This window comes from Tinamus guttatus, unplaced genomic scaffold (genome assembly GCF_059628265.1).
Source record: "Tinamus guttatus ecotype Peru unplaced genomic scaffold, ASM5962826v1 Tinamus_guttatus_pri_ptg000415l, whole genome shotgun sequence".
In the NCBI taxonomy this organism is placed as follows: Eukaryota; Metazoa; Chordata; class Aves; order Tinamiformes; family Tinamidae; genus Tinamus; species Tinamus guttatus.
Window position 1 is genome coordinate 36,659 of NW_028288949.1, and position 15,076 is coordinate 51,734.

Consider the following 15,076-nt stretch of genomic DNA (forward strand, 5'->3'; position numbering starts at 1 on the left):
AATGATAAGCACTCTCTGAGAAGAGTTAGCTAGTTCTTAATCCATTAAATGTATTTTCTGTTGATACTCTATAGTGCTATTTTGAAAGAAAATATGCAGCACTAAGTCAAGTGGCCCTTATATCAGCCTTTCTACAATCACCTTTGTCAGGCCTGTAATGACCATAAATGATTAGACCAGATTTCTCTGACAAAACCTGTTTTTTGCAGAACTACTTGTACTGAATTCATTATGCTCATCATTTAATTCTTTAGCAGCAGAACAATATTTATTTTTCCATTGATTTGCTGAAGAATGATTTCAGTCTCTCTGATTACTAGTCACCTATTGCCCTTTTTGAACAAGGGAACTCATTAGCACTGTTCTACTTCAATAGCATCTACCCAGTAACCCAAAATTAACAGCAGCGGGAAAAAAGAAAAAAAAGCAAACTAACACATTTTGTAGGTTTGTAGTGCAAGCAATCCAATCCTACTCATGTAAAAATGTTTATTTTTAGCAGATCTTGCTCAACATCCTCTTCACTTCATAATGGACTGGAAAGTATCTGATTGTTCTCATATGATATAATTACACAATGCTGCTTCTTTCTAAATGCAGAAGAGAAACAGTAAATGAAAAACTGTCTTTTTTGTCATTAACAATATTAGCATCTCCATCTAGTAGAAGGTCCGTAAGACAAATGGGATTTTCTGGATTCTTACGATATTAACCTCTATATCTTATTCTTGTGGTTTTTTTTTTTTTTTTTTTGTGTCCCTAACTTTATCATTTTTGACACTTTACAATCCTCATTTTACGTCTATTTCCCACTCCAGACCCCCAATTTCTATTTCATTTACTTCTAGTAACTGCTTTACTGGTAAAGAGTTTGCTTCTTAGGCAAAACTGTTCTCTTTTTAAATTGTAAAATTGCACTTTTCTTTTGCCATTTATTTCTAATATCCTACCACTTCTCATTCACATTTTTTTCTTCCAATTAGTTTTACTTGTGGTCATATATTTAGTCCTTTTAATCCACTGGCAGTAAAGTGTGGGCAAGTATTGGTTGAGTCTATTCTGTTAATCAATACTGAACAAAATTAGGCCATGATTATTGGTTTCTAGGCAACCACCAACTTCCAATCCAGTAATTAATTCATCTTTATCTATCCTATTTATTAATCCTATCTATTATTTATCAGGTCTAAAATAGATTATTTGCTCCTTGGTGCCATTTCTTTTCTATCATCTATACTTTTTACAATTGACAATGATGATTAGGTTTATGGGACTGCCAGCCCCATAAATTGAACTTCCCCCATAACATAACATATTTTTCTTCCAAAATGGGAAGTTAATATTTAACATAGATCTTATTTCACCATCTTATACTTTATGAATATAATATCCATATGCCAGGAAGAAGCAGAATTATTCAAGCAATATGCTGTGCGTAATCTCACGTTCTTTGGCATGTTAATGAAAGAATATTTATCCCAAGATAAACATGAGCATGTGTTGTTTTTAATCTATAAAATAATAGAAAGCATTCAGTAGCTTCTCATAAATCACTATATGCATGGAGCTATTGGCTTTTTCCTGTTATTTTTAACCCATTCCCTGTAACCCTCCTAGAGCTATTGTGAAAATACCCACTCCAACTTCATCCTTCCACCCACTGCTTTCTTTCCTTTACGTCTGACATGAGCTACCACACAGCCTTACTCCTGTCATCTATCTTCTCTAGTCCCTCCAGTAATTGGTTCAGTCCTTCACAGGACTTCAGTTTGTTCTTAAATTCTATAATTTCATAGAGAATACAATAACTTAACATGCATCAGAACAAAATATAAAGGTATCACACAAGTATAACAGCTGTAAAGCTGTTTGGGAAAAGGCTCTCTGTCTTGTAATTTGTCAGGAAGCTAGACTGAACCCAAATCACAATAAAAGCAAACATACCTTTAACCCCCCCCCCCCTCCTTTTGTGAGCCATCAACACCACAGAAGAACACAGAATAAAAATGCAAGTGTTTCTTTTATTGCTGGTAGTGCCTTTCCTCCTCCTCCTCCTCCCCCAAAGCTTAAAATTTGATCACAAGACATTAAAAGAGATACAGGGCAGCAAACCCCCATATTGGTTAGTATTATTTTATAACAATTCACAAATAAATTACCAGACAAATTTCTCAGCTTCTGCACATCTTAGATTTTTTTTTCCAATGCATTGAATTTTGCAGCCCTTTGCAATTAAAAAGTCACATTACTTATACAATTAAAAAAAAATCATCAAAATGTGACCCAAGTGATCCAGAATGATGCACAGTGTGGTGTGAAATACGCTGACATTTCCAGCTCGTTTCATAATCATGTGCCATCACAAAGAAACCATAACTATTGAACACATAATCCCTTACTCAATAGGAAAGCTCTCTGGCTTGGTTTACGCTCCAAGAAATTTTGAAGCATAACCATCCCATCCAAAAATCCTCCAGGTTTCAGAATAAGGTTTCTGTAGTTCATTCCAGCCTGATAAAAAATAAAGCAGAAAGTTAGTATTTCTCGCACGTCGTCTCTTCTCTTCATTTGTTGTGTATTTAAACCCCCCCAAAACTTAAAACAGCTTCTCTCCTTCAAGATTTACTTAAAACCAAATCCAGAATATACCACAAGTATGATTTAGATCCGTTGGAAAGATCGAGACAGCAGAAACTTAACCTGTTCTCCAAGTGGAATTCTTTTTCTTGTGGCTCTGCAGAGTTTTGGAATCGCATAGAGTGCTCAGTTTCTGGCAGATATTCCAGATTTAGCTCACACACAATCTCCAAACAATCTTCAGTAATTGATTAGTCCCATGACTGACAGTCAGCAAAAAGGAACCTAACATCTATGCTCTTAATAATTTCATAATTTCTCTTTCTGTATTCTCTCTCTGGACAACAGATGATAGTTCTATCCATAGTACTGTGGAGTAACACAGTACACAAAATATGCACAAACATACTTCCCTTTGAAAGTATCTTAGAGTAATGGAAAAATCAACTCATGCTCTATGTTTTCAGGAATAAACCTTAATTCAGAAGGAATGGGTGTTTTTAGAAAGAATGATTCAAGAGCTTCTGAGACAACAGTAAAATATGAAGGCTTTCTTAACAAGTCATGCTTCAGATAATGTACCTGAAGTATTTTGGGCCTCTAAGACATGACTATCAATGAGAAAATATTATTTTGCAGGCATAAGTCATAAATATATCTTAATTGAAAAAAACAAGGTTCTTCCTTTCAACTCAAAGCTATGAGATTATAGGAATACACAGCTTCTTGATAGCTGTACTGCAAAAAAGTGTTAATGAACTTCCAAGACTGAAACTGCATTACCAGTTGCATTATCACAATGAACAGCTTACATTTTGCTAATTGCGTTAGTTGTTAGTTACACATCTGAGAGAAATGTGACAGAACATTTAATGTAGACCCCGTTGTGGTATTCGGGTCAAATCACTCCAAATTATAATCTTCAAAAGGTTAAGTTTTACGTTTGCCTTTATGTTCCTTAGAATACTGATCATCTCTAATTTCAAAATAATTATTTCACACTCATGAATTAGACTCTAGCTAGCACAAATGAATAAATTGTTCTTTTTAATTATCTGAGTAAAACTGAATGTTTGGTGTTGGTAAAAACAAGTCTATCTCTACAGACACAGCGTATCACCCTGTTCTAGGGCGAACAGAGACAACTGCAGAGAACGTACTTGAGGCGTTTGACAGTTAAGGAAGTTACAGCGTTTAGTGTTTGCTGAAGAACTGTTACAGATACAGTCTCGCATTAGTTTCCATATCTGTTGCTCAAAACAGGAAGAGAGGTTTTCTTCTAACAGGAAGAGGCAAACCAAATTTCTAAAAACCCAAGTCATGATACCGTAACTGCTTTTCTTTCCTGCTGTTCTGAAAACTAGTCTAAATCTCTAAATACAATGAGTTATAAATTAATACAAAAAAACCTTACTGATATCTGGTGTGTTTTTTTTTTTTAATAAAAAATTACTTGTTCTATCATATTGGTATCTAATATTTGTTTAAAAAAGATTACCCCCATCTTGGGGAGCTCTACTGTGCTTGCATGGAATGGAAGTAAAGAACAACAAAACAAGTTAGAAAATAACTGATCTGAGAAGATTGTATTGCTCTGAAGAGGGACTTACAAGAACATGAGAGCGCATACATGTCTGAGAAAAAACACACACACCATATATATACATGGCATACACACTAGAACAACCATTTTTCTTCCTCACTTCTTAGCCGGGACAGCAAGCTTCATGTTAAAGAGAGGCACCAGTAGCATTTTAGCTGAAGCACAGTAAACATCCACTTGCTTCTAGCATAATTAAATTATTCTCAAGGCTCCCCATGCAAAGACAAAAGAGAGAAACCAAAAACCTACAGAAAAATCAGAATAAAGGGCACTTTAATCCCTAGGGAGAAGTAAAGGTCACAGAGCAATTCTGGAAAATGTAGCTTAAGGTTCTGGCTACACAATCATTCAGAAAAGAGTTTTGAAGGAAGTACGTAAAGATAACAGGGAAAAGTCTGTGATGACACTGGAGAGGGTGTGTCATTACAACAGAAAAGTGTCACAAAGTCTCACAGTCGAGCACCAGCACCCTGGTTCCATCTCTCCCAACTGCAAGCAGCTCAAACCTCCTCCCAACATATAAGAAAAAAATGCTGTTAATATTTTTTTCTCTTACTTAATATGCCATTTATTTTTCCCTTCCCTATGAGTGACAACATTCCCAACATTACTGGGATACAACAATCTGGTCCAATAAGCAAGTGTGTTTTACCCTCATTGTGTACCTGTCATAAATCCCTCGGACTTCAAAATCAACCTTGACCTCCAAACATTGTAAACTGTGCAGGCATATTGAGGAGCAAGGTCTCTGTGAGGGTGAGCCAAAGACCTTTATTTAGGGTTAAACACAACTTATATAGTTTCCGATGCCGGAGCAGCCCCTGCCCTGCCCGGCAGCACGCGGAGCCCAGCAACCCAACCAGCCAATCAGGCAGGTGATCACGCGCCGACCACACGCGAGGCTGTCCAATGAGCTGCCTGGTCACGCGCTGGCCGCGTGGCTGCAGCTCCCGCCTCTCCTGCTCAGCTCCCCCATCTGCCGAGGAGACACTGCCCCTCACCGGCCCCAGGCTGACTGCAACAAACTGGAGTTTGACAGACACTTCCTTCCTCATAAAACTCCTTTTCCCACAACGCTCATTGGCCTCATCATTACTGTTATCTGGCCCCTACCCCATCTCCTCTTGAGACTCCTCTCTTTGTCCAGGTTAAGGTTTAATCTTGCTTTGTTTCTAGCAGTTTTGGTTGCTGTGATAAAGAGAAAGAAGAATGAAGGCAAATTCCAGGAGAGAAACAGGGAAGTGGAGCACTTTTTCCTCTGTCCCATGCTTCTCCCTATATACAGTTACTGGGTAGAGGCAAAAAAGAACTAGTGCTGGCTGCTGAATTCTCAAAGGTGGGTGAGTGGGACAAGAACACCAAAAAGTCTTTCCCAAGATAAAGCTACAGCACCCCCAGCCACAGGTCTAAACTAACACTATCAGCTCTGAGAAACAAAAGAGATCACCAAAATGGGCAGGGCTACTAACCGCACTGCTAGCTTCCTTTCTGCTGGAGGAAAAGGAGCTCAAAGGATTACACAGGGGTAAAAAGATCATGAAATTTGGAACCCATTAATAATTTAAACTTTGAAAGGCATTTGGGAGAAAAAAAAAACAGAAAGAAAGAAAGCAGAGTTTCTAAATAATAGTTTTCTCAATAATAACTACATAAATAAACATCATCAACTTGAGGCACTATTGCGCAAATAGAGCACTATTATACAACCTTCACAGCAGAATAACACATTCATTCTTTCGGTACAAGAGTATGGATCTCGACATTAAAGTCAGTTACGTTGGTCAACTAACACAGAAAATATGTATTAAGAGTCATAAAATAATTGTAAATATTTGATCTTAGGTAAAAGTTACATTAAAATCTACATGTTCTTCAAAATTTTCAGATGGTCTTCTACAGCAATAAAGTTACTTATACACCTTTTTCCTTTGTTCTGCTGAATTTGAAAGATGCAGTAGAACTACTTGAAACATTAAACCTATGGATCATGCTGACTGCAATAAATCTCATTTTAGGGATGAAATACAACTGACTTTTTAGGTTAAAAAAATACACAGTACCTTCCTTAGGATTCATTATTCCCTCTTGTTTTCCATGGACATTTTTTATAGCTGCTTTAAACACTTCAGAGGTATTCATTGTACTGGCCATCATAATCACCTGCCAGATGTCCAAAAGTAGCTGGCATGCTTGTTCCTTAAGTAGTACATTAACAGTAATGTATTTAAACCAAATTCAATAATTTCATTGATGAATATTATAGTTCAGCAATAGAAAAAAATAACGCATCCTCAACTAATCTGAAACCTATGACAAAGGGTCTGAGTATGCCTCTAAGTGTGTCAACTATACTCCACTGCCTATAAAGGACATCTGGTTTCCTATTGCAGGCCAGTTACACATCTGACACAAATGTGACAGAACATTTAATGTAGACCCTGTTGCGGTATTCAGGTCAAATCACTCCAAATTATAATCTTCAAAAAGTTAAGTTTTACATTTGCCTTCATGTTCCTTAGAATAATTAAGATCATCCCTAGTTTCAAAGTAATTATTTCAGGTTCATAAATTAGATTCTTCTAAGAAAAACTTTATTTTATTTTGATTTTTTTTCCCCCTCATTACAAGCATAGGAAAAGTAAGGTATGTTTACTCAAAGCATTTGGACATGCTACAGAAAAGTTTCACAGTAACATACCTGGGGTTGCAGGTATTCCTAGAATCTCCAAGCAGTTTTTGGCATATTCCTCCGCTGGGTCAATAGATGACTTTGTATGGAGAGCCTGATCAACCTTGCTCAAAACGATCTGACCGAGAGTTAGAAGACCTGGTTGGATAATAATGTTCAATTAATTACCAATCAAAGTAACTGGAGTTTCTTTAGCACCTTTTATTCAAAGCTCTCAGCTCACATCCTGAATTAGTAGAATTTTAATTGAGGACAAAACTTGGAGTTATGTTATTATTCGCTTTTGAATACTTCAGTTAGAGGGTTATTTTTAGAGGCATATTTTTAACAAGGAAATCACCATCATAAGCTCCATTTTTCCATTACTCCCATCATGGATTGAAATCGAATTGATGTAGACACACGAAAATAAAATTTCAGTACTTAAAATGATGCTGTCAGTTGTTGTCCTTTTCATTACGCCATTTAACTCAAGGTTTACACAGATGGTGGTCATATATCTATCGCTATTACCAGACACTGCAAAAAGCAGCAGCTATTGCTGCTGCTGCTGCTTTAGGCTTTGCTTTTTGAAGAAGCTACAAGATATGAACCTTTGCCCAGATAAGATGCTTATGCAGCTACAATGCTTGTACTAGCCAGCAAAAACAGGCACTTCTCATTTCAGGGCAGGGAAGCAGGAGGAGGCAAAACAGCTGCAGGTTTATGAGATATAGTTTTAACCATTTTTGGTAAAACTTGAGTTTGGGAGAGACTTGATTACAAGGAGTGAGAGAATGGGATGAGGGGAAATGGCATGGGATCACAGTCTTGGTGTGGAAATACAGATAAAGTGCTATGAGATGTAGAAAGAAACTGGATTGAGACTGGGGAGACTTAGACTAGGGAGGCAGTGTATCTGTCTACAAGAAGGTGAGAAACATGGGCCTAGGGTTCTGTTTTGACAAGTCAGGAGGTTTACAAGCAATGTTATAAATGCTCAGTAAACTTGCAAACAATTTCCATGTATGTGTAGTGTCATGGGCAAATGCAGAAAGCACATGCACAAAATTGGGTGCTTCTATACTAATGCACAGTGTCTATTCTGGGCTACCAAGAAAATGGAAAAATGGGGGGGGGGAAATACCCAACAACAACAAAAAAACACCAACCCCTGTCCCTGTGATCACTTTACATGTATGTGTGGATAGCCTGGGCTGGAAAACCAGGCTATTTATATAGCAGCATCTGTCATCATAGCCTTTTCTAATCATTATAACTCAGGCTAATAAATCCAGGAATTATTCATCCAGTGAACTTAACTTATTTTACTGTAGTGCACACTTAATTATTCATGGCACTGACAGTGATAATATAGACACAGAGGAAGTCTAATTGGACTGTGATGTTTTTCAAAGGATATAATCTTGACCATTTCCTACAATTTTTGATATATTTATATATACATACAGACATACACTAGGGGAGGATGGGGGAGAAAGATACCTGTATTAACCAGTCCAGAGGCAGCAAGATTCTCAAGGAGGGTGTCTGCAACATGGCTCTCATCTTTATAATGTCTTGACATGCGTTGTAGTGGTTCTTTTTCCCATACCCAATTCTCAAACATTTGTGAAGGGACCTCTACAAAGTCCGTTTCCACGTTGGTTCCACTAAACCTAGCAAAATCAGTCTACAAGAGAAAGTCATGGTATTAAATAAAAATAGAATAGATAAATAAATAAATAAATAAATAAATAAATGTAGAATAGGATTTCTAGCAGAATATAAACTTTCAGATGCCAAAAACTTCAGTGTTAATCGGAGCAGAAGGAATCATATCAGCAGGTAAATAGCAAGAAAAAAAAAAAGAAATTTGAAGAGGACATAAATTGATATATTTAGGCTATTACCAAATAACAAATGGATTCTTCAGTCATTATTTAGTGCATTCTCTAACAGTGTGAAATTATATGACCATTTATCGTAATAATAATCCTTTTGCTTCTTAGGCTATGACAGTAATATTAATGTTTTAGTGTAATCTTACACTACATTCTCCCCTCAGGTACTTGAACATGTTGATCAGATCCCTCTCAGCCTTCTCTTCTGCAGGCTAAACAGGCCCCGCTCGCTCAGTCTCTCCTCACACGACAGATGCTCCAGTCCCTTCATCATCTTCGTGGCCCTGCGCTGGCCCCTCTCCAGCAGCTCCACGTCCCTCTTGTCCTGGGGAGCCCAGAACTGCACCCAATACTCCAGGTGCGGCCTCCCCAGAGCTGAGCAGAGGGGCAGGATCCCCTCCCTGGCCCTGCTAGCAACGCTCCTCCTGATGCAGGCCAGGATCCCATTGGCCTTCTTGGCCACCAGGGCACACTGCTGCCTCATGGTTAACCTGTTGTCAACCAGGACTCCCAAATCCCTCTCCACAGAGCTGCTTTCCAACAGGTGCACCTCTCTGCAATTCCACAGCAAGTGAGGAAATGCTTAAGTTATAGGAGGAGATGGCTGTGCTGTCCTGCAGAGGCTCTGCAACACATGAGCATTTTCAATGGTTACCTAAATTCTGTGGTCAGTTTTGCAAGAAAGCTCAATGTGTCACATCTATCAAAAGTTTCTAGTTAGTTAAGGAAAGGACAGTATTCTTAATTTCTGAGCTGTTTTAGGGTAAAGATTATCACTACATTTCTACCTTTGAATAATTATATAAATGCAAAAATGCATAAAGAAGTCTAGCTTTTTTCTCTGAGCTTCGATTGGGCATTGTTTCCCTAATTCGAGATTTAACACAGGATTGCCATATTCCTATTTCTTTCCTCTTTGGTCCCAGTTTCTAAGATCCAAATCAAGAATTAAAATCTAACAAGTGCTATACCTCCCCCAAATTTTATGATTTGGTACCTACTTATAAAGGAAATCACAGCAACACCACACAAAGGCTGGATTTGTGGACTTGTGTTAGCTTTGGTGAAAGAATGTTGTGACTTGTCTCCTTCTCTGGATCTTAAAATTGTCATAATAATAATAATCTATCACCATGTGACATAATCAATCTTAAACGTAAGTAAAAATGAAAACAGGATTTTTTTAAAAAAATGTTTTCATGTGAAATCTGCATCCTAGCTTTAGTTCTTCCTGCCGACAGTAAAAATCCCGAGTGCCAGACAGGAGAGCAGAAAATAAGATAGCTCAGGCAACAGCCATTTTATGCTTTTGATATGAAGAATGATAACTCAAAAGGAGCAGTAAATGCCAGAATGCTGGAGGTGAAGGCATAACCCTCTGGACTCACAAATTGTTTGCATTCCTGTAGACAGCAGCCTTCTTGTTTGCTTGTTTCTGCTGAGGACGTAGCATGTGACTAGTACTATAAAAAGCCTCCCAACAGTTCCAACAGGAGCTGCCACAGAGCATCTTCTTAACCTTATATACAGATCTATTCGCTAGTTACAGGTATTCACAAGTGAAAACAGAAAAATATATGCTCTTATGGAACCTTTTCAGAAGCTGTTTTTACTGCTGTATTTTTAAAAGAAAACTAAAAACAAAATCAAGCTTCCACTTTGAAGAATTACCAAAAAATATACACTTACTTTACTGAAACTGGAAGCTAACACTTAAATAGACCTGCTCTAAGACCGTGGAAAAATAGGTCTTGCACTGGAATAGAAGCATCACTAACCTGTGCACATATCTGATGCATTACATGCCCAAATTCATGGAAATAAGTCTTCACTTCATCATGTCACAGCAATCATGGACGATCTGATGCTGACTGTGTAAAGAGCAGCCACAGACATCATTCTACTGCCATCAGAGAGAAGGCAGCCAGGCTGGAAGCCAAAGCAGGCTGCATGCCCATACTTTCCCTCTCTGCATAAGAAAATATAGCAGAAACTGTCTTTAAACCATAAGCCTGCTCACCAGAATAAAAAGCCTATTCAAGCACAGGGATGATGAATCAGTGTCTCTTGAAAGGTTTATATGAAAAATTATACCTGTTAATTAGAATGATCAAATATCACGTTAAGAACACACCAGGGAAAAGCAGTACTAAATCACATCAGTTTAAGACTGACAGCAGCCTTTACAAGTGTCTGATTCTTATCTAAATATCACAAGTATTGACTTCTGAAGTCTATTCTATTTTTAAACTACTCATGAACACTAACAGGAAGGACTAGGTTCTATCCTCTGAAGCAGGAGCTTTTCTTTCATTACAGGACATAAAAGAATATAGTTTACTGCATTTTCCATGAGATCATAAAGTTTAAAGAAAAATCATTTGGAACTGCTCACTACTAAATTTGAGTAGTTAAGTCAGAAAAATCCTATTAACAATTATCTTCAGCAATTCATGTGGGATATGGAGAAGCAGACAAGGACATGGATATGGCAAAGTAGACAAACAGGTGAAGAAGAAAATTAGTGCGTGTCTTGAAAGAACAACTTATGTACTTTTTTACCAAACAAACTAATTTCCTTTTATTCAGAGAAGTCCTTACATCAATTTATTTTTTTTTTAAAAAAAAGTATCAATGATTTTATAGATTGCTAAAGAAACAACAAAAAAGGTCTAGCTGAGGACAAATCATGTCAAATCAGTCCAATCTCCTCCTTTCACAGACCACAGATGATCCTGATAGCTAAGGAAGAGCTACAGAGATGAACCTGGAAGCACATTTCAAGGTTTGCTCAACAGGAAATCCTCCTTGGCCCCCATCTATTTGATATTTTCTTTAGCAATCTGGACAATGGATTACAAAATACACCTATGAAGTTACAGATGAACAGGGAGAAGCTAGAAACACTTGGCAGACTGGGCTATAATCTGAACAGACAGAATTAACACTTCAACACAAATGAAAGTAACAAAGTCAAGCAAGGTATTAAGGGGTTAAGAAGGAGAACATAGGAGTCAGAGACAAAATGATGGAGAACTGGCTAGATAGCAGTATTACAGCAAACAAAGAGTGACAATGCATCATGGACCAAGTGTGATCAAGGAATGCAATATTGCATAACAAAAATAAAGAATCAACTATTTTTCTCAACCAAACTGAGGCCTCGGATTAAAAGTTCTGCAATATTGCACTCTAAAGAGATGTAAATCAACTGGGAACAGTCCAGAGCACAGCTTAATGAACACAGTGATAGTCTTGTCAGTGGGACAGGTATTTACTTCCAAATACATACATAAAGTTATACTGTGTAAATCAGAATGTGTCCCAAAAGCAAATGCTAGAGTTCTCCATTTGTTGATTAACAACATGCCAACTGGCCGCTCTCTGTTGCAATGAGTTTTAGTTGTAAGCATGCTCCAAATAGCACAGAAATGCACATAGGCCTAGGAAGCTTGCATCAAGTACATACTATACCTACCTTCTATGCTGAGTATTTTCTAATTGAAAAACACTTTTTCCTTCCTTAAGTATTCAGGCTGATGTTCAATATTTGTATTTGGAGTACAAACTGAAGATATTACCATCTTGTTTCTAGGTAGGTTATAAAGCACTATATGCATTTAAATGACTAATAAATGCTAACAGTTTACAGCCTGCATGCCATAAGATCAACTTAAGAATATCAATTTAAAATATAAATATATATGAAAAAGCATGGCAAATTCATATCAGAAGAACTAAATCAAAGCTAATGATTAATCTGATGAACACATGCCATTTTGCATATCGCAAAGTGTACTATTCTTTTTCCAAATTGAAATAACTGAAAAAAATAGAGCAGAGTTGCTCTCAATTTAACTCCAAAGTATTTATTGCCAGTAGTCTTTTTTGACTTGAATAGAAAGAGGAAATTCGAATTGCATTCATTAACTAAGCATTCTGCATTACAATTATAGAGATGCTCAGTACACACCTGCTTTATATTAATCTCTCAGGCAGCTCAGGAGCATGTAAGATGCTTAGTGACATCAGTTCACGTAAAACTACCTCATTCATCTACTTACACGTAGATATTTAAAAAAGCAGCTAGAAGTTACAGATATTTTTCAAATACCACAGACTATCCAGGCATCATGACAGTCATATCCAAGAGCATAAGTAACTGTTCTAGCCCCACAATCCCACGGAACTCATCAAAAAAATCATTCACAGCCATTTCACTTCCAAATAAAAGATGCAAATACTCTGTAAAAATTTCTCTTCCCTACAAAAGCATCCATCAGAAGCAGCTGTTGTGGAAAAATCACTGAGCTGCCTTGATCAGAACTCCTTTGTACCTCTAACAAAAGTTTTGTTGCAACCAGAACAGAAAAAATTTACACAAAAAGGCAAATACAGAAGTAGATTACTAAAAAGGGCACTCTAGGTCTTAATGAGTTATAAGCTGCTCCTCTAAAACCTTTTATGACAGAAGAATTATCCTTTCTCTCCAAGCAGACTTGCACTTTTATTATACCTAATGCAGTGCTGTCTCTATACAGAAAGATGCTAAGTACAAAAAAAAAACTGAAGCCAACTTGAGGGAATAAAAAGCTGCGAGCGTGACACAGCCTCTTGAACTGATAATGTATGCTTATGCCACACATGTTCTTCTGCTTCCAAATTAGGATAACTGCATTATGGGGCAGAGAAAGACATAGCAGTTTATCTGTACTGGCTGTCCCAAAGCGGTTATTTTCAATATGCCACAGCAGAGGCAACAGAGAGCTCCTTTCTATCTGAACACAATGCATGCTGTGACCCAATTATGTATTTAAATCAGTCTTGGCTGAGAAGTCATAGTGCCACTCTAAATATGAGTATTATTTATAAATAAAAACAAACCTAAGGCGGCTGTTACGTTATCTGTGCTCTTTGCAGTGTTCAATTCCAGGACAAAGTGGGCATAGAATCATAGAATGCTTAAGGTTGGAAGGGACCTCTAGAGGTCATCTAGTCCAACCCCCCTGCACACACAGGGTCACCTAGAGCACGTGGCACAGGACTGTGTCCAAGCGGGTTTTGAAGATCTCCAGAGAAGGAGACTCCACAACCTCTCTGGGCAGCCTGTTCCAGTGCTCGGTCACCCTCACTGTCAAGAAATTTTTCCTTAAGTTCCTGGGGAAATTTTGGTGCTTCAGTTTGTGGCCATTACCTCTAGTTCTGTCGGTAGCCACCAGTGAAAAGAGGCCAGCACCATCCTCCTCACTGCCTCCCTTGAGGTACTTCTAGACACTGCTCAGATCCTCTCTCAGCCTTCTCTTCTCCAGGCTGAACAGGCCCAGCTCCCTCAGCCTCTCCTCATAGGGCAGATGTTCCAGGCCCCTGATCATCCTTGTGGCCCTGCGCTGGACTCTCTCCAGCAGCTCCACATCCCTCTTGCACTGTGGAGCCCAGAACTGGACACAATACTCCAGATGTGGCCTCACCAGGGCTGAGTAGAGGGGCAGGATCACCTCCCTCGACCTGCTGGAGACGCTCTTCTTAATGCGTCCCAGGATCCCATTGGCCTTCTTGGCCACGAGGGCACACTGCTGCCTCATGGTCAACTTGTCGTCCACCATGACACCCAGGTCTTTCTCTGCACAGCTGCTCTCCAGAAGGTCAGTCCCCAGCCTGTACTGGTGTCTGGGGTTATTCCTCCCCAGGTGCAGGACCTTGCACTTGGCCTTGTTGAATTTCATGAGGTTTCTCACTGCCCAGTTGTCCAGTCTGTCCAGGTCCCTCTGGATGGCAGCGCAGCCCTCTGTGGTATCGGCTACTCCTCCCAGTTTGGTATCATCAGCAAACTTGCTAAGGGAGCACTCTGTGCCTTCATCCAGGTCATCGATGAATAAATTGAACAGGACTGGACCAAGGACTGACCCCTGGGGGACCCTGCTAGCTACAGGCCTCCAACTAGACTCTGCACCGCTGATCACCACCCTCTGAGCTCTGCCATCCAGCCAGTTCCTAATCCACCTCACTGTCCACTCATCTATCCCATACTTCCGGATACATGCATACTTCACATGCACTTTCATGCGCATGTGAATGTGAAAGGCCACACAGGACTTAAATTTGAGGTTCTAATGGAAGTCTACTGTTGTGGTAATATATCCTTATCGTATACCATGGCGTGTTTCAGAGTTAAGTAATGCTAATTTCACATACAGCTTTGAAGATTAGTATTAAAAGATTAGATATGACCTACTATTGCAATGGCATGTAGAGAAGAAAGCACACTTGGAAGATGTAATCTTGATACTTATACTGAGAAGCTGATAGCCACTATTTCCTGAATCA

General features: G+C 38.6%; 1 pseudogene across 1 annotated transcript in view; it reads right to left on the reverse strand.

Moving 5' to 3' along the window:
* The window catches only part of LOC104575831 (neurolysin, mitochondrial-like), a 34,481-nt pseudogene extending 23,383 nt beyond the window's left edge, over positions 1 to 11,098 (reverse strand). The window contains exons 1-7 of the transcript XR_015913742.1: positions 11,094 to 11,098; positions 10,531 to 10,721; positions 8,355 to 8,541; positions 6,879 to 7,007; positions 6,236 to 6,376; positions 3,361 to 3,384; positions 2,400 to 2,511 (exon numbers count right to left, since the gene is read on the reverse strand). The product of XR_015913742.1 is annotated as a neurolysin, mitochondrial-like (transcript). The remainder of the gene's footprint in view (positions 1 to 2,399; positions 2,512 to 3,360; positions 3,385 to 6,235; positions 6,377 to 6,878; positions 7,008 to 8,354; positions 8,542 to 10,530; positions 10,722 to 11,093) is intronic.
* Between the last annotated feature and the right edge of the window lie 3,978 nt (positions 11,099 to 15,076).